At 42.7% G+C, this 18748-nt stretch overlaps 1 protein-coding gene across 4 annotated transcripts in view; it reads left to right on the forward strand.

The window, feature by feature from the left end:
• The window catches only part of sept9b (septin 9b), a 201661-nt gene that overhangs the window by 132662 nt on the left and 50251 nt on the right, over positions 1-18748 (forward strand). The gene's annotated exons all lie outside the window — the stretch shown is intronic.

Here is an 18748-nt window from a genome sequence, read left to right on the forward strand (position 1 = left end):
CAGCAGATCGAGAGCTTCGCCCCTCCCCCCGGCTTCACTTTTAATTTCGTGCAGCCATCACGGAATAAATTAGAATGAATTTGTGTTGCCGCGATGAAAATGAGGCGCTTTTTGTCACAATATCACGAACGAATAGATTAATGTATATTTCATGCTGCTGAATCATGACTTGCCGTGACAAAAAATGAGGTGGGCTTCATAGATAATTGGCAAAGCTTCTGGGGAAAACCTAGTCTTGTTAGGAGAGACGGCATCCATCCCACTTTGGATGGAGCAGCTCTCATTTCTAGAAATCTGGCCAATTTTCTTAAATCCTCCAAACCGTGACTATCCAGGGTTGGGACCAGGAAGCAGAGTTGTAGTCTTACACACCTCTCTGCAGCTTCTCTCCCCCTGCCATCCCCTCATTACCCCATCCCCGTAGAGACAGTGTCTGCTCCCAGACTACCAATAACCAGCAAAAATCTATTTAAGCATAAAAATTCAAAAAGAAAAAATAATATAGCACCTTCAACTGCACCACAGACTAAAACAGTTAAATGTGGTCTATTAAACATTAGGTCTCTCTCTTCTAAGTCCCTGTTGGTAAATGATATAATAATTGATCAACATATTGATTTATTCTGCCTAACAGAAACCTGGTTACAGCAGGATGAATATGTTAGTTTAAATGAGTCAACACCCCCGAGTCACACTAACTGTCAGAATGCTCGTAGCACGGGCCGGGGTGGAGGATTAGCAGCAATCTTCCATTCCAGCTTATTAATTAATCAAAAACCCAGACAGAGCTTTAATTCATTTGAAAGCTTGTCTCTTAGTCTTGTCCATCCAAATTGGAAGTCCCAAAAAACAGTTTTATTTGTTATTATCTATCGTCCACCTGGTCGTTACTGTGAGTTTCTCTGTGAATTTTCAGACCTTTTGTCTGACTTAGTGCTTAGCTCAGATAAGATAATTATAGTGGGCGATTTTAACATCCACACAGATGCTGAGAATGACAGCCTCAACACTGCATTTAATCTATTATTAGACTCTATTGGCTTTGCTCAAAAAGTAAATGAGTCCACCCACCACTTTAATCATATCTTAGATCTTGTTCTGACTTATGGTATGGAAATAGAAGACTTAACAGTATTCCCTGAAAACTCCCTTCTGTCTGATCATTTCTTAATAACATTTACATTTACTCTGATGGACTACCCAGCAGTGGGGAATAAGTTTCATTACACTAGAAGTCTTTCAGAAAGCGCTGTAACTAGGTTTAAGGATATGATTCCTTCTTTATGTTCTCTAATGCCATATACCAACACAGTGCAGAGTAGCTACCTAAACTCTGTAAGGGAGATAGAGTATCTCGTCAATAGTTTTACATCCTCATTGAAGACAACTTTGGATGCTGTAGCTCCTCTGAAAAAGAGAGCTTTAAATCAGAAGTGTCTGACTCCGTGGTATAACTCACAAACTCGTAGCTTAAAGCAGATAACCCGTAAGTTGGAGAGGAAATGGCGTCTCACTAATTTAGAAGATCTTCATTTAGCCTGGAAAAAGAGTCTGTTGCTCTATAAAAAAGCCCTCCGTAAAGCTAGGACATCTTTCTACTCATCACTAATTGAAGAAAATAAGAACAACCCCAGGTTTCTTTTCAGCACTGTAGCCAGGCTGACAGAGTCAGAGCTCTATTGAGCTGAGTATTCCATTAACTTTAACTAGTAATGACTTCATGACTTTCTTTGCTAACAAAATTTTAACTATTAGAGAAAAAATTACTCATAACCATCCCAAAGACGTATCGTTATCTTTGGCTGCTTTCAGTGATGCCGGTATTTGGTTAGACTCTTTCTCTCCGATTGTTCTGTCTGAGTTATTTTCATTAGTTACTTCATCCAAACCATCAACATGTTTATTAGACCCCATTCCTACCAGGCTGCTCAAGGAAGCCCTACCATTATTTAATGCTTCGATCTTAAATATGATCAATCTATCTTTGTTAGTTGGCTATGTACCACAGGCTTTTAAGGTGGCAGTAATTAAACCATTACTTAAAAAGCCATCACTTGACCCAGCTATCTTAGCTAATTATAGGCCAATCTCCAACCTTCCTTTTCTCTCAAAAATTCTTGAAAGGGTAGTTGTAAAACAGCTAACTGATCATCTGCAGAGGAATGGTCTATTTGAAGAGTTTCAGTCAGGTTTTAGAATTCATCATAGTACAGAAACAGCATTAGTGAAGGTTACAAATGATCTTCTTATGGCCTCGGACAGTGGACTCATCTCTGTGCTTGTTCTGTTAGACCTCAGTGCTGCTTTTGATACTGTTGACCATAAAATTTTATTACAGAGATTAGAGCATGCCATAGGTATTAAAGGCACTGCGCTGCGGTGGTTTGAATCATATTTGTCTAATAGATTACAATTTGTTCATGTAAATGGGGAATCTTCTTCACAGACTAAAGTTAATTATGGAGTTCCACAAGGTTCTGTGCTAGGACCAATTTTATTCACTTTATACATGCTTCCCTTAGGCAGTATTATTAGACGGTATTGCTTAAATTTTCATTGTTACACAGATGATACCCAGCTTTATCTATCCATGAAGCCAGAGGACACACACCAATTAGCTAAACTGCAGGATTGTCTTACAGACATAAAGACATGGATGACCTCTAATTTCCTGCTTTTAAACTCAGATAAAACTGAAGTTATTGTACTTGGCCCCACAAATCTTAGAAACATGGTGTCTAACCAGATCCTTACTCTGGATGGCATTACCCTGACCTCTAGTAATACTGTGAGAAATCTTGGAGTCATTTTTGATCAGGATATGTCATTCAAAGCGCATATTAAACAAATATGTAGGACTGCTTTTTTGCATTTACGCAATATCTCTAAAATCAGAAAGGTCTTGTCTCAGAGTGATGCTGAAAAACTAATTCATGCATTTATTTCCTCTAGGCTGGACTATTGTAATTCATTATTATCAGGTTGTCCTAAAAGTTCCCTAAAAAGCCTTCAGTTAATTCAAAATGCTGCAGCTAGAGTACTGACGGGGACTAGAAGGAGAGAGCATATCTCACCCATATTGGCCTCTCTTCATTGGCTTCCTGTTAATTCTAGAATAGAATTTAAAATTCTTCTTCTTACTTATAAGGTTTTGAATAATCAGGTCCCATCTTATCTTAGGGACCTCGTAGTACCATATCACCCCAATAGAGCGCTTCGCTCTCAGACTGCAGGCTTACTTGTAGTTCCTAGGGTTTGTAAGAGTAGAATGGGAGGCAGAGCCTTCAGCTTTCAGGCTCCTCTCCTGTGGAACCAGCTCCCAATTCAGATCAGGGAGACAGACACCCTCTCTACTTTTAAGATTAGGCTTAAAACTTTCCTTTTTGCTAAAGCTTATAGTTAGGGCTGGATCAGGTGACCCTGAACCATCCCTTAGTTATGCTGCTATAGACGTAGACTGCTGGGGGGTTCCCATGATGCACTGTTTCTTTCTCTTTTTTCTCTGTATGCACCACTCTGCATTTAATCATCAGTGATCGATCTCTGCTCCCCTCCACAGCATGTCTTTTTCCTGGTTCTCTCCCTCAGCCCCAACCAGTCCCAGCAGAAGACTGCCCCTCCCTGAGCCTGGTTCTGCTGGAGGTTTCTTCCTGTTAAAAGGGAGTTTTTTCTTCCCACTGTAGCCAAGTGCTTGCTCACAGGGGGTCGTTTTGACCGTTGGGGTTTTACATAATTATTGTATGGCCTTGCCTTACAATATAAAGCGCCTTGGGGCAACTGTTTGTTGTGATTTGGCGCTATATAAAAAAATTGATTGATTGATTGACACTGCGTTGCCCTTTTCGTCACTGGGTTGCTCTTTTCATCACAACAGTACGGTAGAGTGAATGCAATTCCGCCCCTGCTGTGCCGATTCTCCGGCCAATCTTACGCTCCATTGTCCCCTCACTCGTGAACAAGTACTCTGAAGTACTTGAACTCCTTGATTTGGGGCAAGACAGTATTCCCTACTTGGAGTATGCAATCCATCGGATTCCTGCTGAGAACCATGGCCTCAGATTTAGAGGTGCTGATCCTCATCCCATCCGCTTCACACTCAGCTGGGAACTGGTCCAGTGAGTGTTTGAGGTCACAGGCTGATGAAGCCAACAGGACCACATCATCTGCAAAACGCAGTGATGAGACCCTGAGCCCACCAAACTGGAAACCCCCCTCCCCCTGACTACGCCACGATATCCTGTCCATGAATATCACAAACAGGATTGGTGACGAGGCACAACCCTGGCAGAGGCCAACCCCCACCGGAAACGAGTCCGACTTACTGCCGAGCACTCGAACACAGCTCTTGCTTTGTGAGTACAGAGATTGAAGGGGCCCCCTCACTCCATACTCCCACAGCACCTCCCACAGTATCTCCCAGGGTACCCGATCATACGCCTTCTCCAAGTCCACAAAACGCATGTAGACTGGATGGGCACCCTCCAGGATCCTTGAGAGAGTGAAGAGCTGGTCAGTTGTTGCATGGCCAGGACAGAACCTGAATTGTTCCTCTTCAATCAGAGGTTTGATTACTGGCCGAACCCTCCTTTCCAGCACCCTGGAGTAGACTTTACCAGGGAGGCTGAGTAGTGTGATGCCTGTGTAATTGGCACACACTCTCTGGTCCCCCTTTATAAATATGGGGACCACCACCCCAGTTTGCTACTCCTGAGGCACTGTCCCAGACCTCAACGCAATGTTGAAGAGACATCTCATCCAAGACAGTCCCGCCACACCCAGAGCCTTCAGCATTTCTGGATGGATCTCATCAACCCCCGGGCCTTGCCACTGCCGAGTTGTTTGACTACCTCAGTGACTTTCACCAGGTAAATTAATGAAAATCTTTCATCAGCTTCCAGCTCTGCTCCTGCTATATAGTTCCTCAAAGTGTTCCTTCCAGCGCTGGATTACATCCCCAGTTGAGGACAACAGAGTCCCATCCTTACTGTAGACAGCTTGGATGGTTTCCCGTTTTACCCTCCTGAGGTGCCTCACAGTCTCCCAGAAGCACCTTGGTGCCAACTGAAAGTCCTTCTCCATGGTTGCTCCAAACTCCTCCCACACCCTCTGCTTTGCCTCTCTCACAGCAGAGGATTCTGCCGTGTCGGTTCTTTGCAACTGCCTCTGGTGTCCTCCGAGATAACATATCCTGAAAGGACTCCTTCAGTCGGATGTCTTCCCTGACCATTGGTGTCAACCACGGTGATCAAGGGTTGCTACCCCTTGAGGCACTTAAGACCTTCCAGCCACAGCTCCCCACTTCAGCCTCAGCAGTAGAAGCTTTGAATATTGCCCATTCTGCTTCAATGCCCCCAACTTCCACAGGGATGCTAGAAAAGCGCCGCCGGAGGTGTGGGTTGAAGATCTGTTGGACAGTGGGCTCCTCTAGATGTTCCCAGTTCACCTGCACTATCTGTTTGGGCTTACCAGGTCTATCCAAAGTCCTCCCCCATCCTCTGATCCAACTCACCACCAGATGGTGATCATTTGACAGCTCTGCCCCTCTCTTCATGCGAGTGTCCAGGACATGCGGCCTCAGATCAGATGATACAATCACAAAATTGATCATCAATCTTTGGTCTAGGGTGCTCTGGTACCATGTACACTTATGAGCATCCTTATGTTCAAACATGGTGTTCGTTATGGACAGTCTGTGACTAGCGCAGAAGTCCAATAACAAACAACCATTCAGGTTTAGATCGGGGAGGCCGTTCCTCCCAATCACACCTCTCCAGGTGTCTCTGTCATTGCCAACGTGTGCGTTGAAGTCCCCCAGCAGAACAATGGAGTCCCCCACCAGAACCCCATACAGGACTCCTTTCAGGGACTCTGCCCCCCAAAGGCAAAGGGAGGCGACCCTCTCATCTACTGGGGTAAACTCCAATGTAGCGGCCCTCAACCGGGGATTCGTGAGTATCCCCACACCCTCCCGACGCCTCACACTCTAGGCAACTCTAATTTCTTTCTTCTAAAAATACTATTTCTTGCAAATATTCAAAGGAGAGTCTAGCGTAAGTGCAATCAACAATGTCGATCTCCTACACTGCACAAATACATACAGAATCTTCCCACATAGGCTTGTTCTTTTATGTATTATCAGTCATCAACAGTCTTGTTTGATCAATTTAGAAGACTAGAATATTTCTGTTTTGATTTGCTTTCCTGATTTATCGCTGATGCCATGTCTCTGTCTTTTCTCTGCAGGTTTTTTTTTTCAAGCATGTTGCTGTTGTCTGGCCTCAAACAATAGTTGACAATAACCTACTTTCTCATATTATTCGTGGAGAAGTGGCCCTCGGGGTACTGATAATACAGAATTTCTTTGGCTTTTAGCAGGGCTCTCAAGAAGATAGTGGAGTATTTGTTTCTGGCTTTGAAACGTTCAAGTTTCACACTGTGAATATTAAATGTCAGGTTGACTGTGTCTGATGGGATTTTAACGATGGCCTCCAGAGATCATTGGCTAGATGTGTGTGGATGTGAAATGGAATTCTCTCTTACAGAGCATTGGCAAATTTTGTCTGTCAAAAATAGAACCACAGTGTGCGTTTGTCCAAGAGGGATAATTATGGGTCAGATGAATGTGGGGAAAAAGTGGGTTTGATGCTTCAAGATTTTAGTGATAGTTTTCTTACTTGTTCCACACATTTTATATTATTGCCATCACAATTAACTTTCCTGTGATAAATAGGGTGAGGCAAGAATGTTGAGGTTGAAGACAAAGTAAACTTGTGTTGTTACCAGTGAACCTGTATTCTGTAATATCTCATATTTGCCCGTGTTCAACCTAAAATATTGTCTTTTCCATGCTCAAAGGCCAATAAAAAAAGTTTTTGCAAGGTTTTTTGGAAACCGTGCACCTTGTTCAAGAAATGCAATAATGATTCAAAGTCATTTTGATCTGACCCTTGCCCCAAATTGAGCATGTCATTCATTCATCCATGCCATTTGCTTCCAGGCCATCATGGCACTATACCATGCTGTTCATCCCACACTTCGTTATTCCCGGCAAATTCCTCTAACTCTTCCTGAGGGACCTCAGGGTGTCCCTAAGCCAGCTAGGAAATATAATCCCTAGGGTTGGGTATCGAAACGCGGTGCCAATAGAGCACCGGTTCCGACGTAAATGGTAGTAACAAGACCGAATAAGAATGAAAATTTCGGTGCCTCATTTCGGTGCCTGACGTTTTTTTTTTTTCATGAGCCGAAAGGGGGCGACCGACCACGGTGTTCCAGCGTCAACCTGCGTGACGTCAGCGCCGCATTAGCTGATGAGAACTGATAGCGAGAGGATCAATAAAAATGCAGAAGGCGAAATGCTCCAAAGTTTGGCTTCATTTCACACCCAAGGCCAACGACTCTGCGACGGGCCACAGATGTCATAAAACAATTGCATGTAAGGGAGGTAACACATCAAATTTGATGAAGCATCTGGCTAGTCACGGAGTTTATTTGAAAGCTGAACAATGCACGGTGTTTGATAAACTGTGCGACGTTTCACGGCCCAGCACTTCGGCAGCAGGAGCTGCAGGGCAAATTGAAGAAAGTCCCACTCCCAGCCCTACTGGTGTGGCGTTGCACATCACCGATGATGACGATGACAGCAGCCGTTCCTCTTCAGGTAAGTTTAGTTTAATGCCAACCACAAATCTTGATTATTAAGTGTCTTAGGTTAGCATTAGCAAGTACTGTTGCATTTTAACAGCGTGTGTCTAACGCCTGGCTATGTATTTTTTAAAAGTACCGGTTCGAGAACCGTTTAAGCACCGGTATTGTTTAAAAAATGCATAGCCAGGCGTTAGACACACGCTGTTAAAATGCAACAGTACTTGCTAATGCTAACCTAAGACACTTAATAATCAAGATTTGTGGTTGGCATTAAACTAAATTTACCTGAAGAGGAACGGCTGCTGTCATCGTCATCATCGGTGATGTGCAACACCACACCAGTAGGGCTGGGAGTGGGACTTTCTTCAATTTGCCCTGCAGCTCCTGCTGCCGAAGTGCTGGGCCGTGAAACGTCGCGCAGTTTATCACCGTTTAAGCACCGGTATCGTTTAAAAAATACCGAGTAGGCACCGGTATCGGATAAAACCAAACCGATACCCAACCCTAATAATCCCCCCAATGCATTCTGGGTCTTTTCTAGGGCCTCCTCCCAGTTGGATGTGTCTTTGAAGACCTCCATAGGTAGGTGACCAAGGGGCATTCTCACCAGATGTCCGAACCACCTCCCCGTCTCCTTTCAGTGTGAAGAAGCAGCACCTTTACTCAGTCTCTCCAGTCAAGCTTATCACCCTGTCACTGAGTGTAAGTCCAAATACACAGTGGAGGAATCTCATTTCTGCTGCTTGCATCTGTGACCTTGTTCATTCGGTCATTACCCAAAGTTCATGACCAGAGGTGAGGATAGGCATATAAGCCATAAGTCTTACCTTCTGGCTCAGCTCTTTCTTCACCATGACGGTCCAGTACAGCATCCGGAAATCATCAGACAGAGCCCGCAGTCTGTTGACCTCATGCTCCAACTTAAACCCTCTTGTGAACAAGACTGTGAGATCCTTAAACACCTCCACTTGGGGCAATAACTCTCCCCTTCACTCAGAAGGGACAATCCACCCTTTTTCCGACAAACGACCGTGGTCTCAGATTTGGAGGTGCTGATCCTCAACCCACGCCGCCTGCTCTGGAGTGTGGGTCAGACAGTTCATTCAGATAAAGGTACAGGAGCAGTTTGTCACACCTGTAGATGGTATCGTCTTGTGTTATAATGCAGTCTATTTGTGACATGTAAGTCACTTCATTATATGTTACAGGACCAGCCAAACAAAAAAGTGACCTAGTCTAGAAAATGCAATGTGTGTTATTCCATTTCAATGAACATCATTTGTTGGGGGCACATGGTGTGAACTCTCTGATAGCTCTTGTTCCTTGTTCTTCTCTGTTCCTTCCTTGTTGTTTTCTCAGTTGATCAACAGAAAATGATCAAATAATCAATACTTTAAGTTAGCAAGAAGAAAGGTGAAGCGGCACAAAATAGGTTGTTTTGAGGATGTCACCCTGTGCTCTGAAAATGTTACTGCTTTTTTAAACGCACTATATAAAATGTGGCTTCTTGATTTTCATTATAATAATCCACAAAAGTAATTAAAGGTTCAGCAGCAAGTAGTGGAATTGCAACTGTATAGTTGTTGACTAAGCTGTACGTTTTTGTAGAGTAGATGCTGTGGTTTTGTCTGCTGTGAAAACTTCAGTTACAAACAGGAAACTAAATGCTGATAAAACTTGACAGAAACGCATTTGTGTGCAGAACTCTGTGAAATGCCAGTAACGTTTTGCCTTTGTAAATTATATTTTAACTGTCTGTTTTTGATATTGCGCAAGCAGTCTGAAGTCATTTACCGCAGTGTTTTGTAATATAAATACCATGGATAAAAGTGGAAATGGCCTCTTTTCAGCTTTAAGTGCCCTCCTTTGAAGTTGAAGGATTAGTCTTCTTCGTTTTCTTTGATCAAATGTATCCAGTCATGCAAAGAATAACCTGAACTCATCCACATTCACTGAGCAACCTGCCAGTCCAAAAGTGACCTTTGTTGTTTCAAGGTTCTTAATTCTGGTTTAAAATATTGGAAGTTCAAATGTTTGCCTGTTTTTTATTGTACACAGGTCAGTTTCCTTAGAAGGGCTTTGTTGTTGTTGTTGTTGTTATATTAAAGGTGCCGCCAAAACAAGTGAAACTATTGGATTTTGGACTTTTACAAGCTAGAAGAGTTATTGCTCTGAATTGGAAGAATATTGAAGCCCCTTCCCCAAGACAGTGGATTAAGGAACTTTCAGAATGTACAGGTCTTGAAAGACTGACATATATAGTCAAGGGTAAACGAAAAGATTTTGTTAAATTGTGGGAACCATATTTGAATATTATATCTATGAAATAGGAAATACAGAAGTCATCTCTACATTATTATTATTATTATGCATTTTCCTTTTTGTTACTGCTGAATAGTGATATTTGAGTGGATTGTGATAAATTGCGCAATGTAAGGTTTATATGTGCACAAGTATGGATGTGTATGTGTGTGTGTGAAATGTATTGTTCTTCTTGTATATTGACATGTTCATATTGTCAATTATTCATATTGTTATATCTTTGCAAGAAAATTTAATAAAAATACTGGGAAAAAAAAAAAAAAAGGTGCCGCCAACATAGTCCAAAGATCTGGAGTTGGTGCATACTTAAAAAATAAATAATTCAATTTGTTAAGAGCCTCACAGAGTACAACACCTGGGACCTCACATGCAAAGCATGCGTACGCACAAAAACATGGCGTGCGTCCATCTCCACACTAACGTTCAGATGTATCAAAAATGAAATGACCGTGGAAATGTGTGGTGCGCCACACAAAAGTCATGGCTGTTGTACACACGTTTCTACAGCTATTGTTCCGCTAATGACTTGTACAGGTGATGCTAGGAACAGTTAATAGTCTGAAAACATGAAGTCATCAGAACGATGTGCACATCAGAGACACACTTATGAATAATTAACACACCCACATATTAGAAATTATATGGGTGGATATAAATGCATGGGCAGATTGATGAGGAAAATGGCATTAACAATGGCTGTGGTACCATTGTTAAAGGACCTTGCAAATGGTCCAATCTGAGGTGAGCATGTAATCGGGGAACGCGAGGATTTAAATGACAAGAATTTGTTCATAAGCTGATTTCATGTACCAAGGCCACTGTTACTGGAGTTGCGCGCATAACTGCAGCGAGTCCAGACCGCAGTACAGCGAGGAGCCTTGGGTTTTCTGTGCCCACACAGGTGCTGACCATGCTGGGCTTCCTGGCAATGGGCATTCCTGCGGGAGCTCGCCGATCAGTCAGGAGTCTGCCTGTCAACCTTAAGCTGAGCCATGCCAGCTCTGTTGAACGCAATCATCCGAATGCCATCCAGGTACATCATATTCAAACATTACAGTGCAATTTGCAACGAGAGCCAGTTTCCCTAATGTAATCAGAGCTATTGACTGTACACATATTGCTATAAAGGTGCCATCACATGACAAATTTGTTTTTAATAGGAAACATTTTCATTCAGTCAGTGTTGAAATCATATGTGATGCGCAAATGCATTGGGTTGGGTTGGGAACAGGTAGGCTGGTATGGTGCATGATGAATGTCTGCATGGGTGAATAGTTTATTCATGCAATTGTTCTGAATGAAAACCGGCGCGAGCACATTTGGGCATATGTGCATTCAAATATGTTTTTTGTTATTGCTATTAATAATGTCTTTTCTTTTTCTTGATGGTGAAACTAGAGAATGTCTTAACAAGCCTCCAATTCTCTCCCTGTGTTCAGGTTTTGTCAATCAACATGTGTGTGAAGTTGTGAATGTCACACACTGTTAGCTGTGGCGCACTCAGTTTTTTAACTTTAGTGTGTGCGTGCTGCTCTGAGCTCGGTGTTTACTGCCTCACACACACACACAGACACACACACACACAGGCTCCCACTAGCATTTTTCCCATTTCATGTTTATTCCGTGCGACAGGGTGCCAAATAAACTATCCCTGTGTGTGTGTTCACGTCATTTCCAGTCATCTGTAGCTCACACTCTATAATTTCTTTTCTGTGTTCATGTTAACTGATCAGACAGAGGATGATTCCCAGGTCCCAGGGCCTATTTGCATGCATTTGCATATTTAAATAGGGGTGTGGAAAGGGAGGAAATTGGTACGTCTACACGTGCGCTAAATTCCACGTTCAGTGGGATGCACAAATGGAACCTGCTTGGATCCATGCGTACGCACACTTTGATATATCTGGATATTTTTGTGCATACTCCAGTTTCTGGGTTTTGGCGTATGCAATGTTTCAGTAGGAAATCCACGCAAGTCTTTGTACATGAGGCCCGTGCACCTTACATGTTTGACCCTGAGCCATGCAAATTAATAAACTGTGGTTCTTTTATACCAAAATATTTGGTTCTGTGTGGTGTTGACATTTGATCAGTTCTGCCCAGAATTCAACTACTTTATTGATAAGACCCAATTATTTCATCATGCTTATTCCATATTAACGCCAAACTGTTTAACTGATACAACCTTGAGTTTGACCTATCAAGTCACCCAAGCTCGAGGTCATATGATCATGTGAAAGGTGATATATAAATTCATAGTACTGTTTTAGTAGCCACAGGTGTTTCCCAATTTTGCTCAAAATTTGATCACTTTATCCTTGGCTGACAACCATAAATCATTCCAAGTTTGATCCAAGTTGGATCAAAAGTTTGAGTTATTTTGTTCACATAGATGACTGACACAGGTCTGAAAGCATTACCCCTTCATATGGTACCACACATAGGTGTAAAAAAAAACAAACTCTAAATGAGCTCTTCAGCTATTAAGGCTTAAACTGAGTTTTTCAGCCATTGCAGCTCTCAAGATTTAAACTAATTGTGCATAATATGACCCCTTTAATTTCACATTTGATTAAACTGTGCATGCATGTTGCCTGCTGTCTCATTGTGGGTTATTGTGGCTTTAGCTGAATCCATTATATTTCAGTGAGGTCTAACAGGCTCTGACGCATTTGAATGTCAGAGTTTGCTCTGTTTCATTTGAGCATAGCCCCAGAACAGAGAGAATTTAAGTACCGAGGCCACCGAGTCATGATCTGAGTCATACGTCAAGTCCTTCTTGGTGAGTAACAGGGTTACTCATCCAGAAATGTAGCTTGTCATTTTCTGTGTAGAATGCTTTGGTGCAGAACTGACTCATGACACAACACTTTATATTCCGGCCTGCTGACAAATACAGAGGGCACACGGGTTATGATTTTAAATGGCAGTGTATGACGATTGCTCATGGTCAGGTCATTATTAGCCGTGGGACAAAAGGGGGAAATTATTAACTAGCCATGCTGATTAAACCCAAATCTTTCAGTTCATATGAGCAGCCCATGATGCCTCAACTTGCCATTTTCGTCTTTAGTCTGTTGCACATGCTTACGTGTGATTTGCATTTGTCTTTGCACATTAGTAAGCAAGTGTGTTGGCTTGAGTGTGTCTGCCAGCACGTGATTGTCTATTCTTAGATAGCCATGTGGTAAGTTAGCAGATGGCGTGAAGCTGGCATGGTCTTGTTACCCAGAAGGCCGTTTGGCTGCAGACCTGGAGTATGTCATTAGAGTTAATTTGCATTTTTGTCATTCAAGCGACAGCTAGTGCAGGCAGACTGGACGTGAGCGAGTTCAGTGAACTGATAGCCCGTGACATACTTTGTGACGTGATTACATTTGCAACATACCCATAAAGGCATCTAAATACTTTGGTGTGTGTGGCTGTGTTAGTGTTTTATAAATAAAGATGGTATGGTATGGCATTTATTTTAATATTTTGTTGTAGAAAAAAACAACCCATCATCCAACATGTTACAATTTGAAAAAAGAAAACTAATAATGCTTGCAGTTATTGTGGAAGAAAAACAGTCATGAGTTACTGTTTCTGTAGTATAGTGATGTGGTGACTTGACTTGTGCCCAGTTTTTATAATATTACACTGGGTGCGTATTTGTGTGCAGTAAGGAATTCATTAACGTATTAAAGGCTTTGATGAGAAAGAACACTGGTATTGTTTCATGTAGTGCTTACAGTGAATCCTTTGATATGTATGTACACAATCAACTTTCAGCCTCCCCCTGGGAGGTCTTAATGGAAACAGGTGCCCTTAAATTAAAAGCTTCCACGGTGCTCAAAAGGCAGCACTGCATGGTTATGAGACTCTTTTCCAGGACTGACAGCCGTGGAAAGCCTTTCTTTCCCAGGTGGAAAGTCTCTACTTTGTTGTAGCAACAAAAAAAAAAAGACACTCTTAGAAATGTTGCAGGCAACCTCCTCCTGTCTCTTTACAAAATGTTATTTATAGTACTTGTTATTAGGGATGTCCTGTTCTAATCTGACCTGTTAAAAATCAGCCCAATACAGGCACTTTTTGGTTGATCACTATTGGTTAATTAAACCCGATTAAACTGGAGTTGGTGTGTGTGTGTGTGTGTGTGTGTGTGTGTGTGTGTGTGTGTGTGTGTGTGTGTGTGTGTGTGTGTGTGTGTGTGTGTGTGTGTGTGTGTGTGTGTGTGTGTGTGTGTGTGTGTGTCTGTGTGCATGTGTTGTCTGCTTTGCTTTGTAAGCACAGAAATAGTGGACTGAACAGTCACATCGGCTGCTGCTTCACAACCGAGCTGTCACAGAGCCACAGTGTGCATTTTAAAAACACTGCTTGAAATACACAACAAGTGATCAGTAGTGCGTCATTCCCCGTGTGTTTGATAAGCACAGGTAAGAAGGTACTCACAGCTGATGCGGTGAGTTTCACAAACATGCTGTATGTAACCTTGTTTCAAACATGAACTCCATTTCTGATGGATGGTGTGTGTGATATAACTTTCCTCTGAGTCAGTCAGGTAGTCAAATCAACTTTCTTTCTTCATTTTGTGTGTGCGCGCGTGCGTGCGTGTTTCCCGTTTACAGACAGTTTAAAGGGGCATACATAGAGAGGCAAGTTGAAAGGGCCTCTTTTTTTTCTTCAAGTTGGATGAGAGAATGACTAAATTTATGTTGTAGCTGCTTATTTTACTTAGTTAAGAAATGCACTTGTTCCGAGCGAAAAGTATTATCACCCACACAATAGAGGATGAGGAAGTGGGGCACAACAGGAGGCAGGAAGCTGTTGTTCTGTTCTGATTTTTTTATTTACTTTTTTTTTTAAGAGAAGTTATTTATTTTCTTATTAAATTCACAATTTTGAACAAATACACACACGCAAATAATAAGAATATAACTGTAGCAGCTAGTACAAGGCTCCAGACACAGAGGTCTCAAAAGTACGTTTGGCTTGTAGACTATGGCATCATGAACGTTCACTTTTCTGTTTGAGAAGACATTCAGACCCACAACAAGCCTGAAATGTGACGGTCCTGCCGTGTGTCTGTGCAGAGACAGCAGGCAGCTTCTCCATGTATATGGTGTGTGTCTGTGGTTTGGTGTGTCTGCAAACCTTATGCAGAATTTACCGCAGGTTTCTGTCGAAGTGCAGGAAACGCCGTCCCCGCCTACTTTGACATCGGTGTGCATCTCCACCACCGCCGCTGCTGCTGCAGGCTCACACTAGCACGTCTGGCAGAGCTGAGCTGTTTTACTTTTCCCCTCTTAGAGCTTGATCCTTCTTACAGTGAGGTAAGCTGTGACTTGTAGTTGGCAGCTCGAACATGTTCGGTCTTAATGCATTTCTGTCAAATTGACTTAATCTCCAACCGTGCTGTTACTTCACTTACAGCTTCCACATGTTGTCACTGACATTGTTTGTTTAAGAATGTTCTTGAAAGTGAAGTGCTAATGCGAGCAGAAGGTTTTTGATGTGTGGAATGAAGTTGTCATCCATACACCACTTGAGCATCAGTTATGTATTCAGTCCCGTCTGTCTGTCTGTCTGATTTGCATGCACGATATCTCAAAAAGTAGTGAATGCATTTCAACAAATTTTTATGGAGAGATGGTCAAGTAATTCATTTTAATGGTGATTACTTATTTTTAATTTGACCTTTCTAATTTTCCCAACTGAAAAGAAATCCCGGTCCAATCCCAGTGATCGGAATTGAGCCCTATAGAGGCATTTTTTGCTTGAACGTTAGATTAAATCTCATGCTGCTTCATATTCTCAGTCCAGACAGAGCTAACAGGCCACCACTGTCATGGTGCTTTCCACTAGCTCATTAGCAGCAGTGCACGGTACACATTTTAAAAGCATATTTATGCTCTGCTTCGCTTCAGATACACCAGGTCTGTTTATGATGGATGGCCTGTGTGATTTGTCCAATCAGGTAGCACTTTTTCTTTTTCTACTTCTTCCTTCTTGTCTGTGGTTTCCTCCTGCTAACAGATCTTGTACAGGCTCATATTCAGAAGGGTGACAGACACACACACACGCACATTTTTGCATATGATGACACTGTTAATAATAACAATGATGATGAGGAGGAGGATAAATTAATTTTTCACAACAAGAACACAGCTACCAGGTTTTTTTTTTCAGTGTCATTAAATTAATATTACTGAGTATTTGTGATTTACTACTACATTGCTGGACTAAGTGTACTTAAATAGAGCAAAAGCTAAATCACCTCAATTCGTAGGCAAGTAGAGGATTCTATTTCAAATGAGACATTTTCCTAAATAGGTATTTCATAAATAAAATAAGCTGGCTTCTTTTGTGGTGTTGCTAAATGTGTAAATTCTAACGGTAGAAACATTTGGAATCATTGAACAAATGCAAAACAAAAATTGTGCAGTTGGCATCATTGTTGCCCCCCCCCCACCCCCCACCCCACCCTTTCTGCAATCAGATGGATATTGGATGTCCAGTTTGTGCCAAAGCTTGTTCCCATGGCTCAACAAAATGCATTGGGTCGCCAGCCCTGCAATCACATTCTCTGCTAGTTTACTGTTGAATTCTAGAAAAGGACGCGAAACTTTAAACCCATCACAAAGTGACACCATGAAGAAGCCACAAAGCTTCACTTTAGTATGGAGACTAACTTGTGCTTTCATTGGCCTTATGTCAAGATCATGTGGACATAAGGTTGTATGTTTGGGCTGTTTTAATATGTTCAAATATTGCCTTCTGTTGAGAAATAACGATTAGAAAATGTCACAAATGCTACTTCAGGTGTAATGGGCTTGATTCTGTGCTACTCTAGTTTTAAGGGTTTAAAAATAGTCGTATGTTAGGGCCATTCACACATTACATGAAAGACGCAGAAACTGGAAGAGAATCCATAAACCAAAAGGGAAATGGGGAACCACGAAACATTCCACCTGCTGTCGGGAGGGGCGCATGGTCGGTCAGGCGTGCATCAAACCGTGTGGATGGTTTTGTGCACGCTCATGTTCATGCGCGCAAACATAGTACGAGGACATGGAAAGTTGCACACACTGCACCACAATTTATAATACTTAATTTATACTTAATTTGTCATACTAATTCCTGTTATAAAGAGTGGACTTAGCCTCCACCTAGACGTACACCAGGAAGTAATGAAATGACGTGGATTGCTGTTCTCTCTTTCATGTTTTACATGAATTACCTGATGCGCCCGTGTAATGAAGAGCTGGGCTCTCGCGTCGTGAACACATCAGCAGTGATCCGCTGCAAATGTAATATGTTTTTAATTATTACAATGTGGGTAAATCCTGCAATGACACACGCCTCACGGGGGCATCTCGTGGCGTGATTTCCTGCATGGCACGATATTCAGCAGCTTTGCGGTGTGCTGATGTAGCGGTCAGCTGAAGCAATATGTTTTAATTTATACCCACGCAAGGACAGCATGCGACGTCTGCGCTTCACACTGTAGTTATGCGACTTGATATCCTACAAGCCGCAACAGGCGTTCCTGAGCTATGACTTGGAAGCACAGATATCTGAACAGCTGCACGTCGCACGGGGACACGCCCACCTCTGTCAGCAGACCTCATCACATCACATTAAAGAAAGGCTCACTCTCTGTTGCTTTGTTCTGTGATTTCAATTTCATGTATGTGTTATGTGTTTGTCCTGTATCTGTCTGATGTCTGTGTTGTAATGTAACACCTTGCGTGTACAGTCACGTCCAGCTGTCACTCGGCGGTCAGCTGACAGGTGCTGTATGTCCACAGCAAAGCAAATGAGCAAAGCAATCACACAAGAATGAGCTCACGCCTTTACCCTTATTTATTTGATATAATTTCCACTCTTTCTGTCTGCCATGTAAACTACAATTTACGTGGTGGAAATGACATCAGCCGGCTGGGCGGCTTCACACCATGCTGTGTGCTCGGACGCTGGCCAGTCCACGTGTACTGCGTGTTCTCCAGCTGAGCTGCATGACACAGCGGTCAGTTGGTCCAGCACCAGACTCCAGGACCTTCAGCCACAGCTGACAATGTTTGGATTCATGGTGTGTGTGTGTTGGTCATGGTGGGGGGACAACACACTCCACAAGCCATTTGTGTTGGGGGGGCGGGGGGGGGGCGACAACACACTCCACATGCCATTTGTGGGGGTGGGGGGTTCGGCACAGTCACACCCATGTGTGTTGCTAGGTTATGACAGTTTTCACAGACAGGTCGAATGTGGTCGCCTGCTGTCTATCATACCAGGAGCGTGAATAGCTCCGCCTTTTCTAAGTGTCCAGAGCGGTGTTAGATGTTCCTATGTGACACCTGGAATTTGGCCGACACCTGCCGAGAGGAGGATCGAATGAGCACGCGCAGGGCATTCGTTGTCTTTTGGCCACTTGTGTGCCCGAATGGATGTGGCAACAGCTGTACGAGGCATGCAATTCCTTCTTCATGCACTCGTCAGCTTCAATCGTGCTGTGTGTGAAGGCACCCTTATGGATGTGCTGCAGCCACACTTTTGCTGGTTAGTGTTGAGATTGATGGTCTGTAGGGGACTACTGTCTGAATTTAGACTGTTGAAACATTTCCACTCTGTTTTGGTGTAAATCTTCACCTGTCTGTTCTTTTCCATCAGTACCCATGTGGTTTTAGGTTTGCATTTCCTTGCTGTCATGAATTAGTTCTTACTTACTGACCTAGGCACAATTTAAAAGATGTTTGTTAAATGTCAGTTTTCAGCTTTGTATCTTGTAGGAAATAAACTC

Source organism: Thalassophryne amazonica, chromosome 15 (genome assembly GCF_902500255.1).
Source record: "Thalassophryne amazonica chromosome 15, fThaAma1.1, whole genome shotgun sequence".
Classification (NCBI taxonomy): domain Eukaryota; kingdom Metazoa; phylum Chordata; class Actinopteri; order Batrachoidiformes; family Batrachoididae; genus Thalassophryne; species Thalassophryne amazonica.